This window comes from Uloborus diversus, chromosome 10 (assembly GCF_026930045.1).
Source record: "Uloborus diversus isolate 005 chromosome 10, Udiv.v.3.1, whole genome shotgun sequence".
NCBI lineage: Eukaryota > Metazoa > Arthropoda > Arachnida > Araneae > Uloboridae > Uloborus > Uloborus diversus.
The window spans coordinates 37,214,828-37,238,016 of NC_072740.1; the positions used below are offsets into that span (position 1 = coordinate 37,214,828).

The 23,189-nt window shown below is 30.5% G+C and overlaps 1 protein-coding gene across 1 annotated transcript in view; it reads right to left on the bottom strand.

The window, feature by feature from the left end:
• The window catches only part of LOC129231373 (uncharacterized), a gene marked incomplete in the record, with an annotated part of 298,238 nt that overhangs the window by 203,738 nt on the left and 71,311 nt on the right, over nucleotides 1-23,189 (bottom strand). The window contains 1 exon segment of the mRNA XM_054865670.1: nucleotides 14,728-14,784.

Sequence of the window (23,189 nt, forward strand, 5' to 3'; positions counted from 1 at the left end):
GTTGAGATTACCCTAATTCTCTATTCTAAGCTCATGGCAGCTAAAAGCGGATTAGTGGTAATGCTTTAATAAGAGGAAGTTTTAAAAGGAATTTATTGCTTGAGCATTAAGTGAATTGCATACACTTAAAACTAATTAATGCATAGGGGTAGCCCGCAAAGGAAGAGGTTTTAATCACAACTTTATCGTTCGTTGATGAAGTGCTTGAAAATTAAAGCACATTTGAATGCCTTTCAATGTCATAATGCAATGATCGATAAAACTGAATTAATTTGCAATTCTTAGGTGCCGAATTGTTTGCTTTTGGATGATGCATTTGAACTAACTTTAGAAAGCTGGGGAAAAACGAACAATATAAGCTCATTTATATTCTTTGTTTGAAACACGAAATTATAGGACTCTATATACTCTCCCCCCCCCCCCCCATCATTTGAAATTAGGGGAAATCCTCGACAGAAAGTTTTCAGCCAAATTAGGATCTAAACTCAAGAGTAACGTCACACATAAAAAAAAAATATGAAAGATTTCCAAACATTAGGAAAAGAGGGCGTGTTCGACAAACCACCGAAGTACGATTATTCCAGATGTAGTAAAAATTGTACTTCCGTGGTTAATGAATTTAGTTAAGTACGCCCCTTACCTAGTGGTTGGAATTCTTTCACTTAAAAAATTTTGTTTGTGACGTTTTTCATACGTGCAGACGTCCTTGCGCGGTGCTGATGACGTAACGTTTCTGCTTCCGGTAACTTATGGTATAATTATCCTTTCTCGACTTGTATTTCCTGTTCACTTGACCGTTGGTTGGGGGTTTGTGCTAACCATTTTCTTTTATGTGATGATGAAGATGCTTGTTTTTGATAGTCTCAAAACAGCTCTTTTTTTAGTTTTTTTACTATTTTTAAATGATTTAATTTATGCTATTACATTCGTTGTCTTATTTAATTAATAATGATTAGTCTCTTCTTACGTAGTAGAGATACAAAAAAGTTATAGCATGCACACATTCACAATTCAAAATGATTTTGATTCATTCATATTTATATAACTAGTTCAATTTGTATTCAGTAATTCCTTTGTAAAAGTGATATACCACATAATTATTGAGTCAAACAAACAAATTTCAAAACGTGTAGTGAATTCATTTCACTCTTGTACGTCAAAACGTTCTGAGACTTCAAAATAAGAATTTACTTGGACATATATTGCATAAAAATAAGGCCTGAATGTTCTGCCTTAAATTAAGTTTGCTCCAGATGTCGAGAGCACAAAAGAAGCAAACTCTAGCTAATCTTGAAATGATCCAGTTATCAGAAATATTTAAAATTTACGTTGAAAAAGTAGATTAAAATCCTTTGAATGGTATAAGTTTACGACAAAATTACGGGATGGTAGTAAACAAAGCTACCACAGCTCGTGGTAAATGTAATTGGAGTTATTTTTTACTGATGAAATATTTATGGAAACGAACTCGAATTCTACAAAAGAGAGATTCATTAAAATAGGTGATTTAGAATTGGTGTTAATGAATATTTTGGCGTATATTAGTGTTAGAGACCGTGTTATAATATTGAGCGACGGTGATAAGAATACGCAATGTAAAGAAAATGAGTTATTAAGACAATTAATTCTAAAGTAACAGGTTGGCAATTACAAAAAGTGAATAGCATTGATGCCTTAAATATTCATTTAAACTGTGGTTATACATTGCGTGTGATGGCAGGAATGAGGTAAAATTCGGAGGTAAAATAGCTAATTATTTCATATGAAAGCTACTTATCTGATGGAAGAGGGGCTTAGAAGTAAATACCTTACTAAATGTGTATAGTGCCGTATAGTAAATAAAAAAAGAAAAATCTGCAGGCCTCCTAGACTAACATTCGGTTCATAACAGAAAAACAACGATTTTTTTTGCCGCAGTTGAAATACAAATGTATTTTTTTTTAGAATTTCAAGTCACTAATGAGAAATAAAACGATACCTGTTATGTACTTTGAAATGGCAATGCTCAGCTTGAGACACATGGGTTGCATATGGCCCGCAAAGTTTTTTGATCCAAGGTCAGATTAGCTTCGAATTTAGCATACATAATTCTCTAGCACACATAGTAAATTTACCTCGACTAGAAAAATCGCTCAAACTTTTGATATATTACATGGGCAAGTAGAGCTATTACAAACTAGTGTAAATGTAATTCCTACCAAAAAGCCATTACAATGCTTCTATTAGGAAAAAACGCAATCTGCTAATATGCGCTTTAATTTTTTTAACAAAATTATGCGTTATAATATTACAACGACGCAAGGAGTTCATCATGTTGCACTTCCTTCATTAATAAACAAACTCATTCTTATTCAAATGGTTACAGGCTAGAGTGTCGATAAGCAGTTTGTTTCAATGCGTGCGGACAAAAACCGAGAGTTTAAGCACGAAAAGTGCCGTGATACCTTGTTTCGTATAACACATTAATAAATAGAAACATCTTTCCCAAAATTGTTTAAGCAATGTAAATAGGCACTTGTATGCTTCAAAATATTTTTTGTTGCCGCGCTAAGTACCTTGTGCGTTTGGACACTTATGTTTACGCATCAAAGGAAAACTAAAAGTTTAGTTTTAAAATAAAGCAAAATTTTGATACTGTTGTATGCATGTTTAATAACCTATACAAGGGAAGTATGAATTAAACATTGAACTAACTTATTTGAACATTGTTGGTTTTTTATTTTTTTTTTCAAAACAATTTTAGTTTTCCGCAAGGATGCGCGAAAAAAAAAATAGCAACACACAGTTCATGGTTGCAGTTTAAACCTATGTTAATGCTCTCAATAGAGACTTAGATGTTTTTTGCAAGTTTCATCTGCAACTACGAAGCATGCTTTGATAAGTCGTTGCTATGAGTAAAAGTTATACACTTTCCGAAAACAGCCTGTTTTACATGTGTTTGTAGTTTCTTTGAAGACCCTAAAGTTATGGCTTTGAATCTAGTGTATGTACAAGAGGGCCAATGTTAAACGCCCTATTTCATAGTTGTTTAGTGACGAAAATGTTTTTTAGAAAGTAACGATTTTTTTTTTTTTGTAAAACATAATGAAGGGACGAGATTTTGTTTAAGCAAATTAAAAAGAAAAGAGAACTGGTTGTCCCTCTTTGGTATAAATACCGGCGTCCACGTGGTTGTTGTCAGTTCTCTTACGACTTTTGGGTGAGCTTTTTTGCACTGATGAAGAGGCTCCATTGTAGCTTTGAAATAACTATATGCTGTATTTTATTCAAAATTTATGCTTTAATTACGTTGGTTTTTCACTTTAGTCACTGTTATCAAAAAATAGTTCAAAATTTCGCCTCCAGAATCCATATTCTACAGAACTAGTCATTTACTACTATTTTGAGATAGTTTTTAAAAATATATTTATTGCAACGAAACGTGTTCAGCATGGCGACCATTATTTTCAGCTACCATCTGGAATCGGTAGACAAACATGTTCTAAAGTTAACCACAGTGTGATCTGGGAAATACTTCATCTATGTGGTAAAATGAAGTATTTTAAATCAGTTAAAATTTTAACTTTCAAATCAGAGGCACCTCGAGTTGGGGTCACGAGAGGTCACTGTGACTTCTGAAAAATTTCCTTATTCTGCAAATTTTGTCTGACGGTTTGGAAAATTTTGGATTTCTATTCGGCAAAATTACAATCATTCGGCGAAATTTGGAGTTATTTTGGGTAAAAAATGGAGTTCCGACAAAATAAGAATTTCCGCACTGTTAAAAATTTAAGTTCGGAGTACCTCTCTCTGGTTCTCACTATTAAAAATATGTTTGCAAAGCTAAAACTGACATGAACTGAGGTCAATGGATCGTCATGTTCTCAGATTATGAGAGTGGTGATTGATGGCACGGTTATCTCTAAAACGATTTTTGAGTATGTCTTTAATAAGATGGCGAATGTGTGCATGCGCACTGTGAGGTTAAAATAATAATAATTAAAAAAAAAAAAAAAGTGGAGAAATTTAAATAATGAACCAGTCGTAAATGCGTATTTCTTTAATACTAGAACGACTGACATTTTCTGTATACCTAGAAAGACTGAAGGGGCCAGTGTGGCCCCTACCCATTTTTGGGGTGAATTATTTTAAAAATTCTTCCTGAGTGTGTCCACATGCCCAATGCACCTTCTTTCATGACTAAATAAAAACTTAGTATGCAATTATTTGTAGTATTTCTCTCTATACTGGCCAAAAGTCTGGATCAGTTTTTCTTTTCAAGAGCAATGGCTACCATTAGGCTGGTAAGCAGTCAGTACTGTTTATAGCATTTGGATATCCAACTGGCTGTATAAAGCGGAAGTTACAGGTTAAATCAGAGAGAATGGCCTTTTTTATGCTAGACCAATTAGGAGAAAGAAAGAAAAAAAAAATTTTAATTGTAAAAAAGCTTAGGGGCCACTGTGGCCCCTCCCGTCTTTCTAGGTATAAGGATCAATATTTAGAGTACTATGAGGCGTATGATAAAATGATTAAACAAGCATTCGCATAGTGTCATATAATGAAAAGTCAGGAAGTTACATTAGTTACCGTTAGACATTATCTGAGTTATTAAACAACAAACTATGCGAGGGGCCACACAGGCCCCTCCGTCTTTCTAGTGTTAAACACGATCTCTGATGACGAACATGTGAATTGTTTTTCATTCGCTCAAACTAATTTCTATCTCATCATTATGATCTACAACAAATTTTGTTACTTTCTGACAATGGTAGTGTTCCTAGAGAATTTTGAAGTAGAGTCGTATAATTATGGCCTTCCTGTATTCTTTTCTTATGATCATCATTTTTGTTTCACAGTAAGTTAGGGGACTGTTATTCGCTCTTTTTAAAATTTCACATTACTGTTTTGAAAATGAGAAACAAATATTTTACTTTATATAAAATCATACCCATTAACACTGACGATTTAGTGAATTTCTCTCATAGTCATAAAAACATTATTTTAAAATACTTTCGATTCCTTTTTGGAGTGAAAGAAAAAATACGAGCAATGTTTAAAAAGATAATTATCTTTTGGAATCACTTAGGTTACACTTGGCAGTAAAGAAAGAAACCGACAGAAAAAAAAAAAGCCGAACATTAAATAAAAAGCACCAAGGCGCTCGAGCCTAATGGACAGTACCTGAAAAAAACATCCATTACCATGACTGTTTCTTTTAAAAAAAAGTATTTTGCTTAAACGATAAGTTAAAATGTATTTCTTTCAAGTCATAAATTAAGCATGTTTTAAATTAGTCATTATGTAAATTATACTGATTTCTTAATTATATGTAACGAAGTCATAATTCGTTCCTTTTAGCGAAGTAAATAATATGGTTGCAATGAAACATACAATTAGTTAGACAAGTCAATTACAGTAGTTAAATGAGCTGATCTTTAATAGCAATGAATGCGTGCATTTTTGATAATGATATAATTTTCCTCCGTTTGACCATAAAATAGTGCGTAATGTAAGAAACATAAACATGCAAAGATTAACACATTAAAGCCATTAAGTGTTCTAAGAAGCGAGCCATGAGCTTAAAATAGTTAACTATTAAACATAAAAATGAATAAAATGCTTGGATGGCAGTGTTCAACTTGATACATTTATGCGCCGTAAACCATATGTAAAAAATATGTTATTTTATTTCCACACAACAGCATTACTCCATTTCCCCCCCCCCCCCAATCCTGTTTTTTCCTTGGAGAAAACGAACTGATAGAATAGAAAACAACTTATTTACAACGCTTTTTTTTTCTTTTTTTTTTGCACGCTGTTATGGTATTCGACTCAAACAATATGCAATTTCGTTCTACTCACGTTGAACGAAAAAAGACACACGTTGTAAAAAAATAAACGATTGCATGTTACCTAATATTAATTTATTTACAACCCAAAAATGTAGCTTAAAAGTCCAATAAATGGTTATATTTATAAATTTACGGGTCGTGCAAATTAAGATTATGAGTACTGTTGTTACAGATATTTACTTCAACAAATTGCTGTTTTTGTATGCACTAAATGGAACTATTAATTTGTAAAAAAAAGGCCCTCTTTCAAATACCTGTCTTTAAATTTTAATTTAAATAACCTCAACTTGTCCAAGATGCTGTACTTTTTTTTTCAATTGCAAACATACAAAAGTAGTGCAAAATTTTCTTTCATTAGCTGCAATACTTAAAACAGTTAAACATTTTATTCGTGGAAAAACTGCGAATAGCATTGCATTTTGTCATTCAAATAAATAAACGGCACAAATTTTAAAGTGTTTGCGGTTGGAATAGGCATGAAAAAACATTGTTCTCTTATTTTTGGTTGGAGATATATTTAAAAATAATTCCGCTCTTTCATTTCAGACAGAAAAACATTGAAATGCATTCAAAATATAAATACAATTCAGATTTTAATTCAATTTAATAACACATTCTTTTAACTAATAGATGGTTGTTTCATGATATCATGCATTATTCAGGCTACCAACACTTCAATAAATTACGCAATATTAACTTTCCAATTGAACACGTGATTTCCCATCAACGCTAGTTGCTAATCTGTTTCTTCTCCAACATTTGGGAAGACAACAAAATTGTCTTATTCCTTTATATCGAAAGAAGAAACATAGGTTTTTATGCTTCACTAAACTCATTTGAAACGTTGCAATCTGGTTCAAAACAACCGTATTTAAATGAAGTTACTTGTTGGGTGATTTTTTTTTGTTATTACTCCATTTTAATATATATGAACGACATTGAAAATGCGGTTCGGTACATGTTCAGTGATTATTATTCCACTGCTTTCAAAAAGAAAGAAAAATCATTTGTTGAAGAGAGGGGCAAAAAAAAAATTCTAGTTTGATTGCTCTCTTAAAAACATTAAACGCAATAAAGCACTCTGGAGACCAAAGAAAGGTAATTTATGCATTAAAGAGCTTGCGTCATGTTTTCAGTTCCATCTGCATCGTTTGTCGCAACCATTATTAAATTCTGTGTCCAAAGCATTGTCGCATTTTTGAGAAACATTAAAAATGTCATTAAAAGATCTGAAGCATTTTTTAAACGAAGGCTAGCAGTTTCAGATCATTTCTAAAGATGTGTTTGACTTCTTTGTTCTTTTATTTATGCTTCTATTATTTTCTTTAAGAATATTACATGAAGCATTTGTATGTAAATCAGTTTGCAAAAACGGCGGCTTTAAAAGTTATTACTTTTGCGCTGGATGCATGTAAGATTCTTAAGATGCTTTATGAAATTCGATGTGAAGAAAAAAAAAATTTCAAGTCTTCCGCTTTTTGCGTTTGTCGAAGATATTTATTGTCAGTAAATGTAAGGTGCTTGTCAAAGTGTAATACGAGGTCAGCATTTAACATTTTTACTAGCCAGCTTTATATACAATATATATATGAGGTTTTGCGAAGCAGCTTACGCAAGATTTGAAATTATATCACGCAATGCCATATATATTTTTTAAATTTGAAAGCATTTTTTAGGTATTTATATTTTAAATAAAATACAAGTTTGAAGGAATTTTGAGCGTCATATATATAAGTAAGCAATCAGTCAAATATTGGTGTGGTGTGATTTTTTTCTGGTGACCGATTTTGCCTAACTTTATATAATGTGTGAATAACTTCACCATTTGTACAATGTACAGTAGACCCGCGTTTTACGCGGGTTTATTTTTCGCGGTTTCGATTATACGTATTTTAAGATTTGACACCTTTATTTTATTTTACGCGGATGAGTTTCGGTTTTACGTGGATGCAGCAATGCAAGCAGATAAAAGTTTCCCTTATTTCAAAATCCAGACTGCTAATGAACATTACAGCAATTTCGTCGATAAAGCCAAGCAAAAAAATCATGTTTTGCTTTTATCCGACCTAAACCTTGAAATAGCTACTACTAATGCTAAATAAGAGCTAGAGATGCATTAATAGTTCATATTGGATATTAAGTAAATATACTTTAATTTTCTTATCACTTATATATACTATAAGTGATAGTCGCTTCTTATCTTTTAAGCTGTTTTATAAATTGTAAAAAAAAGAGGTACGTCCCACCGAAAGATGGTTCTAAATTGGCAGGTTAGAAAATAGGATGCATTGGATTTGCTATGCTTTGTTTTCACATATTTTTATTGTTCTTTAACAATGTGAACTTTTTTTTTTCATTAATTTGCAACATACTAGTAGTTTGTATTTTCTTAATTCCATATTATCTGATATTTTAAATAATTAGTTCAAACTATATTTATAGTTAACTATTGTTGTGACTGAAATTTTGCTTTGGGATTATATTGTTAGTATTAAGCGGGGAAAATTTGATCCTAATAAGATGTCAGTTATATTTATAACCTTTACGATGCTATTTGAACAAAGATATTAAACTTTTGTATAGTAAATTTCCGTTATTGTAGAAAGTTATGGAACTGCCGTTCTAAAACGTAACAGGATTTTTTATGTAAAAAAAAGTATATTAATGTTTTCTTACGCTCCATTTCTATTGTATTAAGTGCATTAAAGTTCAATCTTTGAAAAGAAATACTCTTACTGATATTCAAAGATTGTTCTTCAAAGTAATTGGGTTTTAACGAAAAACTAATTTTTTTTCAGAAAATATTATTAGAAAACATAATTCTTTAAGATTTACTTAACTCGCAAACTGCACACAAAAAAGGTAATGCAAAATTATTGCGATTGTTTTAGTATGTTCATTTATCTTTTAAATTAAACAAATTCTTGAGAAATGCTAATTATTGAAATTTGAGTTTTTTTATCATAATGATCTTCTTTCCTAACTGTTATTTCGTAGTTTATGAAAAATAGTGCATTTTTAAAATTTATATTTTCCTAAGAAAAACTAAATAAACTCTTTAAAACCATTGGCACACACTAAAATGTAGTTTAATAAAAAAAATCGGCTAAATTATAGCAGCACAAGCACAAAACGTACAGAATTATACTTAGGTCTCATTATTATGACATACATTTCAAAACTTTCATCCAAAATCCAGTAATTATCCTGCTAAATCATATTTCTTTATCTAAAATTTTTTTTAATTTTATTCTTTAAAACAAATATATAATGTTAATTAAAAAAAACTTTAAATGCCAAATATGTTAAATGCCTAAATATTTTATTTTCATTTGCAGTAGCCAAAGTTCTAAATGCATCAAAATGAGCTCTACCAAAAACACGCCTTTTAAAATAATACATCTTAAACAAAGCTCGCTGCGAAAGACAAATCCCTTGTTTTCACTGATGTTATTGACAAGACCAGTTTTATCAACACGCAAATTGATGCGTAAATCGAATTAAAGCATTTGAATATTTTACCGGAGGCATTTTACACGAAGTTTTATATAAATCTTGTGTTACTTTCTTAGCATTAATTTATGCACCGCTATGCCTTGTTTAAACGAATAAATTTGTCTTCTCAGTTTGTGTCCATGTTAACTAAATGAAAGTCGTAATTATGGCATCACAACTTTCCCTGCCTGATTAATTTATTTGGAAATTTATTATGGAGTGTTCCTGTTTCTGATGAGAGTATTATGATAATTGTACAATAGAAAGCGCTGCAAATTTGATGAGTGGTTTCTGACGATTCTAAGTAGAAATGAGATCAAGAAAAAAAGTAACGTTTTGTTTAGAGTTCAGCATTTGAAATTCATTTTAACGTTAGGGAATTTGGTTTATTTTTGTTTTGCAATGTTTTACGTCAAAATATTTCAAACGCACTGTGTGAACAATCTTAAACTGAACTTAAATTTAGCAGAAGCATTTCTTTAAACTGCTGTTTACCACAGCTAATTTTAAAGAGCTTTCTTGCTTTTGAGGAGTGCTTGCAAATGTTAAAATGAAAAACTTTATGCAACGAGGAGTGCTTGTAAATGTTAAAATAGAAAAGTTATATGGGTCATTCTCCAGAATAAGTAATTTTTGAACGCAAATATTTTTCAATTTCGAAACCTTCTGTTTTTTTCATTCTATCATGAAAGTATTACCTATTAGAAGTAACTATAAACAATAGCCCAGCTACGTTCCAATTATTTTACTCAGAAATAAAAAAAATAAATAAAAAATGCCTTGTTCACGGAAATAAAAAAAAGAAAAAAACTTTTAATATTTAAAAATCGAGGATAATTTAATATAAAAGTTTTAATTTGGTTAATTGTGCAAACAATCAGCTATTTTAATGATTAGTGGGAATATAATACTGAGCTCTCTTAATTAAAGTACGGCTTAATTAGTAGTTTCAAATGTATGTTGAAAATAATATTTAGTTAATTAGAGTATATTCTGTCAATTTATAATTTTGGTTGAATGCCTATTATTGATGTATTTTCCCTACACCAGTTATTTTCACTTCAGAAATAATTACATTGGTAAGGTCTCATGGAGGTGAGGATCTTTCCATTAATATTTGCCTAATAGATACATTTTTCATGGAAATATTTTTCTTCGTTGCTACTATCTGCAGATGTTAAACATATGAAAGCATGTTCACTTCTTTTTACATTAATTTACATCCCTGAAATTCAAGTTTACGGAGGTGAGAAGTCAGAATAACCACACTAAGTTTTAATGCAAAATATATCTTCTTGTTTTTCCACAAAAATCTCACAACTTTAATTATGGTTGGAAATAAACAAGGGGGCTCCCTTGTATCATGGAAAATAAAATTTGATGTCATTACTGTCACGTGTTAATGAGGAATGGCATTTTGTGTTCAGTTAACGGAGATGAGAATTTATTGTGTGACATGACTTCTTGTCCTTCTAAAACGAGCTAAAACACAATATAAAAAAATAATATACTTAAGCAATTAGTATTTGAGACACTTGTGAAAGGAATAATAAATAAATAAGTATATGCCTTTCATTAAACAAGTTATTAAGCAACACAAAGAGTCACACAAGGTGTGTGACATGCCACAGAGGTGAGAATTCACATGTTGTGAGCCAAAAATCTTCTAAAATAAAAATTATTATAAAGCAATTGTTGGCAGGTTTAAATAGACATATTTTTGATGATATTAAAAATTATTGTTAAATGAATTGTTTCTTTAAGATTTTACTGCAAAAGGCGTGTGACAGAAAAGTAACACTTTTTGAAGAATGACCCATATGCAACGAGGAGTGCTTGCGAATGCTAAAATTCAAAAGTTACATGCAGCACACACTTCCTGTTTGAAAAAAAAACTGAGAAAACTTTAGGAGCAAATTATGCTTGCATATAGCATATTTTTATATAAAACGATATTTATTTTTATTTTTCTGAAACATGAACGTGCGAATTTTTTGGCAGAATGTAGCAATAAAACAACATCCAGGTACTTTATGCTCGCAGAATGTTACAATAAGAAACAATAAAAAAAAAAAAAAACACGCACACACCCATTTTTTGTAAATGCTGTTTACCACGGCTGACTTTGAAGAGAGAGACTTTCTTGTTTTTCAAATAGTGCTTGTGAATGTTACATTGGAAAAGATATATGGAACGTACATTTCCAGCTTCAAAAGAAAAAAGGCTGTGAAAACTTAAGGAACATTGCATGTTTGCTTATAGCGTAAGGTAAGGTGGCCCAAAGCGGGTAGGTTAACGAAGAACCATCGAAAATTGCAGTTTTTGGCTTTTTATCGAAAAAATAGTTTGGTTTTATTTCCTAGCAGGGATTGTGACTTTTGAAATTAAAAAATGATTCTGGCATTATTTCAAACCCATTATGTATTTATTATCAAATATTACAAACACTTGAACAACCCGCTTTGCCATACTAGGGGGGCTAAAGCGGGTAAAGCGTTCGGGTAAAGCGGGTAAGTCGTTTGGGTAAAGCGGAAGAGCTTAACTAATTGTGATTTGGTACATTTGTCAGTAAAATATGATGTAATAAATAATTGAATCAACTGAACTACCACAGCTAACTGCCATATTAAAAAATTTAAAAAAAAAGTTCGATTTTCTATTTAAATTGGATAAGTATCAGTCAGCACATTTGTTTTTAAACATAAAGAAATAATTGATTAACTCAATGTACTAGCTAGTTGACATCATAAAAATAACTTTTTAAATTTATCATTAATCTCTTTAAATAAAAAATCTAAGTTAATACATTTGCAAATAATATAAAGAAAACATGTGTACCCGCTTTGCCCTACCCGCTTGACTCAACAACATGTTTAAATGCATCAACGCTTGCTCACCATGCGGCGGCATACGAAGCCTACCCGTTTTGGCCCACCCTTCCCTAAATAACTCTTATTTTTTGCAAAATGCCCGTGCTAAGTATTTTGTAGAATCACGTAGTAAGAAAACATTCAGATTTTAATGTCTTTAACATGTACTGGTGCATATTTTTGTTGTTTTTTCTCGACATATCAATAATTTTAATATGATATTTTATTTAAAAAATATCAGTGTAATTACATTATATAAATTGAAAAAAGAGATAATTTCATGAATTAGAGGTGAATTGCATCGGTTTACAGAAATAACAAAGTTTGAAAAATACTATATTCTACTACGATATTCTGAGATATGTTCGAAAAACATTAGACATGTGACCTTTCAAAAAGAAAAAAAAACATTCCTTTTAAAACAAGTGATTTTTTTAAATCTTTGAGAGCATTTATTATATAAATAATTATTTCTATTCCATTTAGCTTTGTTTTCCTTCGAAATAAGGAAATTACATGTTAAAAAATTTTATCATGATAGTATTGCAGAAAAAAAATACTTACTTAACAAATTGAACATAATTTAGCAAAATGACAGTTATTCAAAAAATAGATCTTAGCTAGCGGAATATGAACCATTCCCATCTTCCTTTATCAATGTGCTATTTTTTTTCTAAAGAATCACGATATTGAAACATGAATAGAATCACGATATTGAACACAGATGCAAAATGGATTCCACCACACCCCAATTTGGAACCTTAAGATTATTGATTTATTGCTGTTAATTTCCTGCAAGGAATAGGTCATAATATATGCATTATATATTTTGGAAAATTTAAAAGTGATAAATATTAATTATTTTTATCTTAATTAGCTAGTTTAAAGTAACAAGAAAGTTTCGACTTTATGCAACTTTATACCACTTTATATAATTGCCGTGGACAGGTAAACCTGTAGTATATGCAGAAATGAATTTTCAAGATGATTGAAGAAACATGTTTTGGATTCAATAGTAACAGTAGAGAATTGAAAGAACTACACGTTTTTTTTTTTTTTTTCAGCGGAAAGAAAAAAAGTTGTTTAATGAAACTAATGTACAATAATGAAATAAGTGTAAATAAATTAAAAATGGAAATTTTGCAGTTACAACCCTTTACCTGCCCACGGCAGTATAATTTAAAACAGTTACGAGTTTACATTAACTACAGCGCATGGAAGATATTGATTCTAAGCCTCATAGAGTAAGAGCTGTTTTGTAAATATAATTCTTACATTATTATTTTTAATACTTACTTTACAATAGTGCAATGCATTTTCAAAGTTTTTTTTAATGATATTTTTGTACTTCTATGCAGATAAAAGCACGCCACAAAGCTGTTTGAAATAAATGCCTAAAAAGGAGGTCGAAACCTGATGCCAAAATTATATTTTTCTTCAAAATCCGCGAGAACTATGCATTTATCTTTTCGAGTAAGTGTAATATTAACAGCACTATTACAATAAATTTGCTGAAATCTCTTTTTTTTTTTTTTTACACCGACCGGTACATGGAAACCACGTAAACTTAAATGTGAATTTTATAGAAAAAACAATCAGATACAAAACGCAGATTTCACTTCAAAACAACTCCTTCTAAATTCTTTTTATTTGCAAATATGTAGTCGTACAATTCAGCAAATTCGGAAAATAACAAAGTAAAGACGCACTTTTTTCATCGGGAAAAAGTTTTTGAAACAACTTAGTTGCCAGGGAGTGAAATAAGTTCGAATTTCCTGTGAAATTTTCAAAATTTTCTATAACTGGTTTTGATGCTAACCGGTTTAATTATTACAGACCTTATTTGGACAGCTGAGTACTAATTGCACGTATACAAAGACGTAACGTATATGTAATACGTAGATATTTCTTAAGGAAACAGAGAAACACAAAAGATGTTTTTTTTTTTTTTTTCAACAGAGATGATCAATTATGATATTGTTGTTTTGTACCGTATAAAACTTAGATCTTCAGTAAGTATGTTAAGCCTAAAGCTAACGAAAAAAGTGAAAGTTGATGTGCTGTCGTTTTTTTGAAGAAGCAATTAATAAGCAATTAGTTGAAAACTAAAGCATTAATCATGTATCAAACTGAAAATATATGCATTTTTGAAAATCATAATCTTGAACATTTAGGAATAAATTATTACAGCAAAAACTACAGTATAATTTTGAAGAGAGAGAGAAAAAAAAACAGCAGCAATTCTTATAACCAAAAAACAATCCACATATGTTTGACGAAGGCTAATTTTATGAGTGACTTACATTTTCAATTATACAGTCCTTAAAAAAAGAAAAGCCAACCTGGGCTTTACAAACATAGCTATACTCTTCTTTTCTTTTATTTTTTGCACACTTAAAGCAAAAACAGAAAACTCAGCCTGATGTAAAACTTTTACGAAGCAGAAATCCTGAATCTGTCATTGTTAAATTAAAGGGGATGAACTTTTTCAAGGAAGTTGAAAGAAAACAAAATTTTAATTGACTTACAAAAAGCTGCAGCGATTTCTATTATTTCCACTTTCTTTCGCAGGAAGATTTCAACATCTGAAAACAGAGAGAGAAAAATTTTAAATACACAAATCGTCGTAAAAAAAGATAATTACGCCAATTAGTCGATTTAAAATGGGGAATAAAAAAAACATTTCTCGTTTCAACTCTCTTTGGCCATCAATTGAATTTTTAATTCCTGCGCTGAAAACAATTGGCTCCGATAAAAATTAATGACTTTTTTTGTTCATTTAAATTTATCTTCGAAAGAACCATTGCTTCAATAACGTCGAATAATAGCTCTTGGTTATTACTGAATTAGAAAACATCTTCTCGTTCTCCAACTTTAAAGGAAAGAAGTTTCAATAATCGACCACATGTCAAATATATCTCTTTAAGTGGAATGCCACAAAGACATTTGCTTCCTGTTTTTTTTTTTCGGTATCTATCCAATAGCGCGCTTTTAGAAAGAAGTGCAAATATATTTGTGAAATTTCCTTGCTTCGGTGGCTACATTCCGGTTCAGCAGTTATGAAATCTTATGCATTGTAGTCATGATGATCGTTTTTTTCACTGCCTAGAAAAGTAAGTTTTACGCAGTAAGTAAACTTCTAACGATTACTTCCCAGATTAAAGTATTGCATGTCTAGACATTGTAAAAGGTTTAAACTTTGCATCGGACAAAACTAAGGTTAAAAAGAGCTTACTTATGCGGAATATTTTATTATGTTTGTAAAAATTTCCAACCACTTTGTGCCTCATTTTAATATTTAATTTTTAAACACGTAAGGATATTAAGTCTGAAGCCCGTGAAACATCATACGGCACATATAAAAATGCGTGTGGAGCTCAAAAATGTTTAATCTTAATTACGAAATTAATTCAACAGCCTCCCATAAATAGTACCATCTCGAGGAGCATCCATGTGCGTCATTAAAACGATTTTCGCGGTTGTTTGATTTGATTATTTACTTTAGAAAAATGAGAAAATATATTTTTCTAGGATTATCTTTTTATTCTGTGTGCATTGTTTTAAAAACTCTACTTTCTTGAGGCTAAGTCATTTTAATGTCGTTAAAAGTGTTGCCAAATTACAAGCAAACCCTGTTGTTGGGATCTGTTTAATCGGACAATTTGAACACTGCTAAGATTACTTGTTTAAATTTCGCATAAATTTAAATTGCACGCAGTTTTGAATTACTGGTCACGCAAGCACAGTTTTAGCATCATGTCATCTGTGCTCAAGCGGTTTATGTTTACGCACTTTGCACACGAATTTTGTTAGTTTTGAAGCTATACAAACTCTTACTGCTTTTAAACGAAGAGTTGATTTAGCTGTGGCTATCACTTATCACTATTTGTTCACTTAAACTGAACATTTCATTTATATCAAACTCCTCGAATAATACAGGGTACTTGTTTTTGTATTATCTTCTAAATATATTGGTATGTAACAGTAAGGAAACTATAATATTTTTACTGCAATACGTAGATATCGTAAACATCGTTGCCTTACTTACTTAGTTAGTATTTGAATTGTCTTAATTATCTTTTTTGTATATAACTACGATTAAGATTCCGTACCTTATAAAAATGCGTCTACAACCTACAGCATGCAACTATTCTGCAGTGGGCAGGTAAACAGCACACTCTAAAAAATCGAGTTTTTAAGATATTTGAAGAAACGCGGTTCTGTGCTAACACAGAGGCTTAAAAAGTTCTGCAATTTGAGGTTAATTTCTTGCTTATTTTAAGAGGAAACCTAATGGCAAAAATTTCAGAATCAAGCTAAAGCAAAATAGATGACAGCATTGCTAAAAAATAGAAAACGAATAAAGTGTAGATAGTGTTGTTACCTACCCAAGGTTAGTATTGCTTCTTATAAGCATGATTACTTCATTTAAAAAGCAACATTCATTACACAACAGCTATGAGCTTTTGCAAATATTTCATCGTAGCAATGTACTATTTAAATCATTTGCCGATACGAGGTCAATCTCGTGATGAAGATGCATAAAAATAATTAGAGAATCATGTATTAATCATAGCCTAAATATTCATTAAAACGAACTAAAGTTTTATGTCTAAAGCATTGTTGTAAAGGTACGTATTGTACAAATAGCCTAAACTGACTTTTGTTAAACATTTTAGTTAAATGACAACAATTGTTCGATAAAAAGGTTATTAAAATTGGGAACTGAAATTGAAAACTATATGGTTACTAGGTGATATTTTTATATACTTAGAAGTATTAATATGACTTATAATACTCAAGAGCCAATCCACCGTCACGTGCGGGACAAAAATACGCTTAAATTTCATTATATCTCTTAATATTTTAATGAAACAGAGGTAAGCATTTTTTTTAAATCTTTACATTTGATACAAAGATACTCCTGACACAATTACATTTTTATTTAACAATTTTGTTATTCAAAATAAAAAATTTTTACATGCGTCACGTACTAGACATCCAAATGCTTCTGAATAAGCACATATTTTTAATCTATTACTACAGCAATGACGAAACAAATTGTAGATTTTGAAAGCTATGGTTCCGACGTAAAGGAAACATATCTCATTAGTTTAGAAATACTAACTTAAACCATTGAAAAAAAATATGTATACTCCCAGTTCATTAAAAATAGTCATTTAGTTCCGCACGTGACGGTTTCTATATTTCATAAAAAAAGAAATAACTTTTGAAGAAAGTTTTTGCTTAAGAGTTCACACATGCGTTTGTGATTTCTTAAACAACAAAATTTTGTTAATCATCCTTTTAAATTATGAATTTTTTATGAAATACATGAAGCGTCACGTGCTGGACAAAATTACCGTTTTCCAATGAATGGCCCTCAAGTACGTTTACTTAATGGTGATATAAGTTGTTGCATGTAATTTTAAGATTTTGATTGCTTAATTACTAGACTGGTTGATTACGCAAAGGGAAAAAAAGGTAAAATACTTAATATATTACATCATTGCTTAGTTTCATAAATTCATACTATTGACATAATGTGCCGACTTGTCACTTAGTGCAAAAATGCTAGGCAACAGCAATATCTTCAACAATAAGAAAATATTTACATTAAACTGAAAGCCACTTAAAATGCAATTCATTTATTTTAATGTACAACATTCTGACCATTTGCTTCTAATGTTAGAGCTAATTATACGTGAACAGAGAAAGCACATTAAGCATCAACATTACATTTTACGTTTCACAAACATAGACTTTAATTCATTGAATGTTTCGTACTAAGCAGACTTACTCTCCATTCATTACAAATTTAAAACAACAGAACAGGTGTAGCTTATGTTAAGATTTGAATTTCCGAAACGTTATGATTTACGAGCTAATTTCCGCATACTAGATTACGTAGCATCACAACACTCTGATGCATGAAGATTTGTGAATTAATGGAAATTGTTTAGATTTGTTCATGATTAATTATTGTAATTTTTATATGTTCTAATCTCTTGAAGTTGAATGTAACAAAATATTCCTGAATGATGCATACATTTAATGTTTTGTGAATTGAATTTCACAAGAAATGTAATTCACTGATTTAATTAACACATTGTTCCTTCTGAACTAGTCAATTTGATACAGTTTGATGTGAAACAGAGTATGTTTTTTTTTCTTTTTTCAATGTAACTGAATACAGTCTTTGTTTTTTTTGGTATTTCATATATTTAACACGAAATCTTGAATGAGCTATATTTTTTAATAAAGCGTAGCTTACATTTATATTATTTCAATGAATAATATGAAGATCGGGCAACTGACTAATGTACTGAAAACTTGTAATTTGGAACTCAACCCGCTGTACTAGTCATCAAAACTTCAATACAATTGATAAAAATCTATTGTTCCAATAATACAATTATGAAATGTGATCTCATATTGAAAATTTCTTAGTTAAACTCATTTTTAAGATATATTTTCCATAAATATTTATATTTCATTGGCTGTTGGGAAAAGTATTTAGTTAAGGTGTTCGGTTTGTTTCTGATCCATATAACCTGTCACAAAAAATGTATACAATTAAACTTCATAGGTGCATAAAACAAAGGAGACCAATAATTTTCGCTTTATTCCTAGTCGTATGAAGGTACTACTTTTTGAGATTAAAAAAACAAAAAAAGCTATTTTCAAATTTGACCTTTTTTTAATACTAGAAGAATTATTGTAATATCATAGCTAAAATTACTGCCACAAGGAAAAAGATGATAATTGGGAAATTTCCCTCATCTAATTCACCATTCTTCATATCATTTATTGTATTTTATTTTAGAGATTTGTTGTTGTTTTTGGCGTGTCCGTAATAAACTACTACGAAGATTGGTGTCATTGTCTTGAAAGGTTGGACTTCTTTAGTAACAGATAAGACAACACAACACAAGAAAGATTAAAAGCACATAGATAGTAATTAACACCCAGGGCACCGACGGAATCGAACCTGTAACCTCCGACCTATGAAGCGAAGCTTCTACCATAGAGCCACAGAGGCCCCATTTTAGATCAATAAGGACCGGATTAATAATAGTATGAAAATAATATAAATGTGATTAATTAATTTTATCACATATACACTGTAAAATGTTTTGCAGCAAAAAATGTTAAATGAGTGCTCCATGGGTCACACGACATAGGTTCAACTGGTTGTCACGTTTGTCTTCAACGTTGTCATCAAGGCATCATGCACTATTCTTCTCTCAGTAGTCATAGAATTAGAGATGCAGTATTTAGTTTGTTGTAACTGTTGTTGTTTATTTTTGGTGAATTGGGGGGGGGGGTATAAAAGCATGAATATTGACGAACATCCGAAATTAATCGTTACATACAATATCTGAGCAGTTCGTGACATTTGTTTTCGTGTTGTCTAAACCATTTTTAGTACATTTTACTCTTTCTACCAGTTTCTGAAAAAAATACAAACTTAGAGATCGTTCTATCTGTGCATTATTATTATTTTTTCAATGTAACACTTTAAAATAAAAGCCCTTTATTTCAGTTATTTTTCCTACGCAACATAACACGATCTCAGTAAAAAACAAATCAGAATTTGAAATGATTCTCGTTCTATGTGTGATTAGACACGCATAAATGTGCAGTTCAAACATGCTTACACTGTAGATCTCAGTTCTCGTATTTTTGAAACAAAACTTCATCAAAATTATACTTAAATAAGAAAAATAATTAAAAAAAACATTAAAAAAGACTTTGTATCTTGTAAGTTATATCAAAAATCGAAATTTTTTTTTTAAAGAAATGAAAACAAGTAATTCATTAAGCATTTAAAAGTGATACAGTAAAACCTTCGAACTTGACCACCCTTGTAAGTTGACCACCTGTCTAAGTTGACCGCTTTTTTCATGCACGGAATTAGCCCTTATCATATAAATCAACCTCTGTAAGTTGACCACCTGTTTAAGATGACCACTAAAGTAGTGCACCGCAGGTCGTCAACTTACACAGGTTTCACTGTATTTTAAAAGTAAAGTAACGAGATATGTGCCAACCTGACTGATCGTTTTTTCTTTTTATTTTGTTCAGACAAGTTAATACAAGCTGTAGAGAAAAAGAAAACACAATTTTAAGATCAACTAAGATTTTCAAAAACGTATGAAGCTTTGTGCTATTAATTCAAGTAAAATTCATAAGAAAATACTTGAGCAAAATGCGGGAAAAATGTATGGAATTAATCATGACAACAAGACGGAGATTCGAACAAAATTCAATAATTGTTACAATATTCGGATAACAATACTTTTAGTTGCATTACGTATAAACGTAATTTTACTCTTATCTTAATGTGTAGTTTGAGAAAATGTATAAGAGTAAGTAACAATATACGGATAACAATACTCTTAGTTACATTTTGTAAAATATAATTTTACTCATCTTAATGTGTAATTTGAATAAATGTGTAAGAATAAGTAACAATATTCGGATAACAATAAACTTAGTTACATCTTGTACAAACGTAATTTTACACTCATCTTAATGTGTAGTTTGAGTAAATGTATAAGAGTTTTATCACGCTTGATTTAGTACAGTCGAGATTGAAAAGTTGTGCTTTGTTATTAGCTCAAATTTGTATTTCCTAAAAACGAGAGACAAATCCAATCCTCGAAGGACTCTTCAGAAAATCAGGGAACCATAAAAATTCTCGTTAAATGCACACCATACATTAGCCTCACTTTTCTAACTATCTAATTAATTTGGCTACCTCACAACTCGAAATTAGTTTCTCCAAACACAAATACAATTTTTACTAAGACTCTTTATCCGTTTGCAACAAAGGTCCCCACTAAAGCCTTACGTGACACCTTTTGTCAAGCCCCTCGCTCAAGGCCTTTAACAAATTCCTAATTGCTTTGGAGAAATCAGTGTCAGGATCACGAAGAAGACCCTTCACAAAAGATAAGTTTCGCAGACCCCAACGCTAGCTACTTTAAAAGCTAATGTTAACTGTTTACGTGATCCGTATTAGCCCTCCACTATCATTCCTTGTAATGTAACCTTCTTAGTTGCTAATGTAATAGATTTGCTCGGCGCATTAACTTATCTGTTCTTCTAGAAACTTAGAATATGTATGTGGTGATTATTTTTATTTAATAAATGCTATTAATTCACTAAAATTTGCTTGCAGCTCGCTAACCGACGAGACAATTTTCCTAAACGACCTTATAACAATATTAATTATCTTTATAAACAAATAGTTTCTCTTTTTTTAGTATTTACAAAACATATTCTTATTATATTGCAATATAATAAAAATGCACCTGCAGAAGTTAGAACATTGTGAGGATAAAAAATTTTTACATAATAAGCATTAGTTTTGTGCAAGATTTTTAACACCATAAAGCTTAAAAAATATAGCAGAATACTGAATTATATTTAGATATGATATTTTGAGATATTTTCTTATTAAAAAGAAATTGTTAAGATTAAAACTTTTGAATGAGCGAAAAATGTATTTCCCATAGAACAAAATAACGTTAACAAATCTGCCAAAGATATTTTTCGTTTTATTAAATGATTTTTAAAAAATGTCACAGGTCTAATTACAACGACACATCATTATCAACTTCATAACTGCTAAATTTACTTTCTGAAAAGTAGTGGAGTGTAAATCAAAAAAAAAAAAAAAAACATGCTTGAATAGATTAACAACAGTACGAAAACATTCTAAAGCGCAAAATATTAACTACACAAAAAATGTAGGTAATAAAATTGTTTATAGTATTCGTTGTTTATATCTGCGCATATATTGTATGCATATTTTAAGCGTTTCTTGCCCGAAACTTACCTGTAAAACTTACAAAGAACAGAAATGGTCTGAGTGCTACATAAACGTCTTTTTTGGATTATAGTTTTCTCGATCTTGCGTAATGAATTCAATTTAAAATTAACTTTTACATTGTAATGGCCTTTGTTTCCGTATTTAACAGTTTGTTCTTCGTACGTTTTCTTCTTTAAACGTTTATTTGTTCTTCTTTTTTTTAAGACTTTATTAATCTTCTTTCACTTAATGATATTTTTGAGCTCATTTTTATAAGCAAAATTGCTACTTGTATTTCCATTTCCATCTTTACTGCTGTCTTTTCGAGTTTCTGGCAGAAGTTTTGAATACATTTGTTTTGTCAAATAGTGATATACAGAGTGTTCCGTTTTTACCTACAAGACCTCTAATTTCGCAACCGTTAATCCTAGATGCATACTTCCAATCGCAAAAACGTTAAAAATCAGTTGCAGAGTTGAGATAGTTACAATTTGAAGCAAAAATAGAAATAAGTCAAAAAATACAAATTTTAACTTTTTATGCGGGCCCTAGGTCCCCTAACTTATATTTAGGGAAATAATCTCCATTGAAAAGTACTGCTTACACAAAAAACGTGACACTTGTGCGACCAAAACTCAAGGAGATATTCGAGTTTGAAGTTTTTTGGGATCATACAAAAGATGAGATTGGAACTTATCGCCCTTTCAGTGGAATGTCAAGAAGTAAAAATTTTCATTGCTTTTCCAAAATAAATGCAGATGTTATGCCTTGATACGCAAAAACAAACTACAAACCTATTACCCAAAGACAATTTGAAAACTCACACTATATGCACACATTCTAATTTTACACTCTTGTTAACTGCGATATTTTCCTCCAAAAGGTGTTATTGATGGCGAGTGTAAAGTGGTGAAAGTCAAAAAACGCTGCGTATCATAGCTCGGTGAATATTGTTCGTACTAATTTTAAACTTTTTCTGTTGGAATGATTTTTCAATGGAGAAAATTTTCCTTAACATAAGTTAGAGGACCTAGGGAACGTAAAAAATGTTAAATTTTGTATTTTTTGACTCATTTTTATTTTTGCTCCAAACTTTCAATATCTTAACCCTGCATCTGATTTTATACATTTTTGCAACGTTTGCGAAAATAGAGGTCTTGCAGGTTGAAA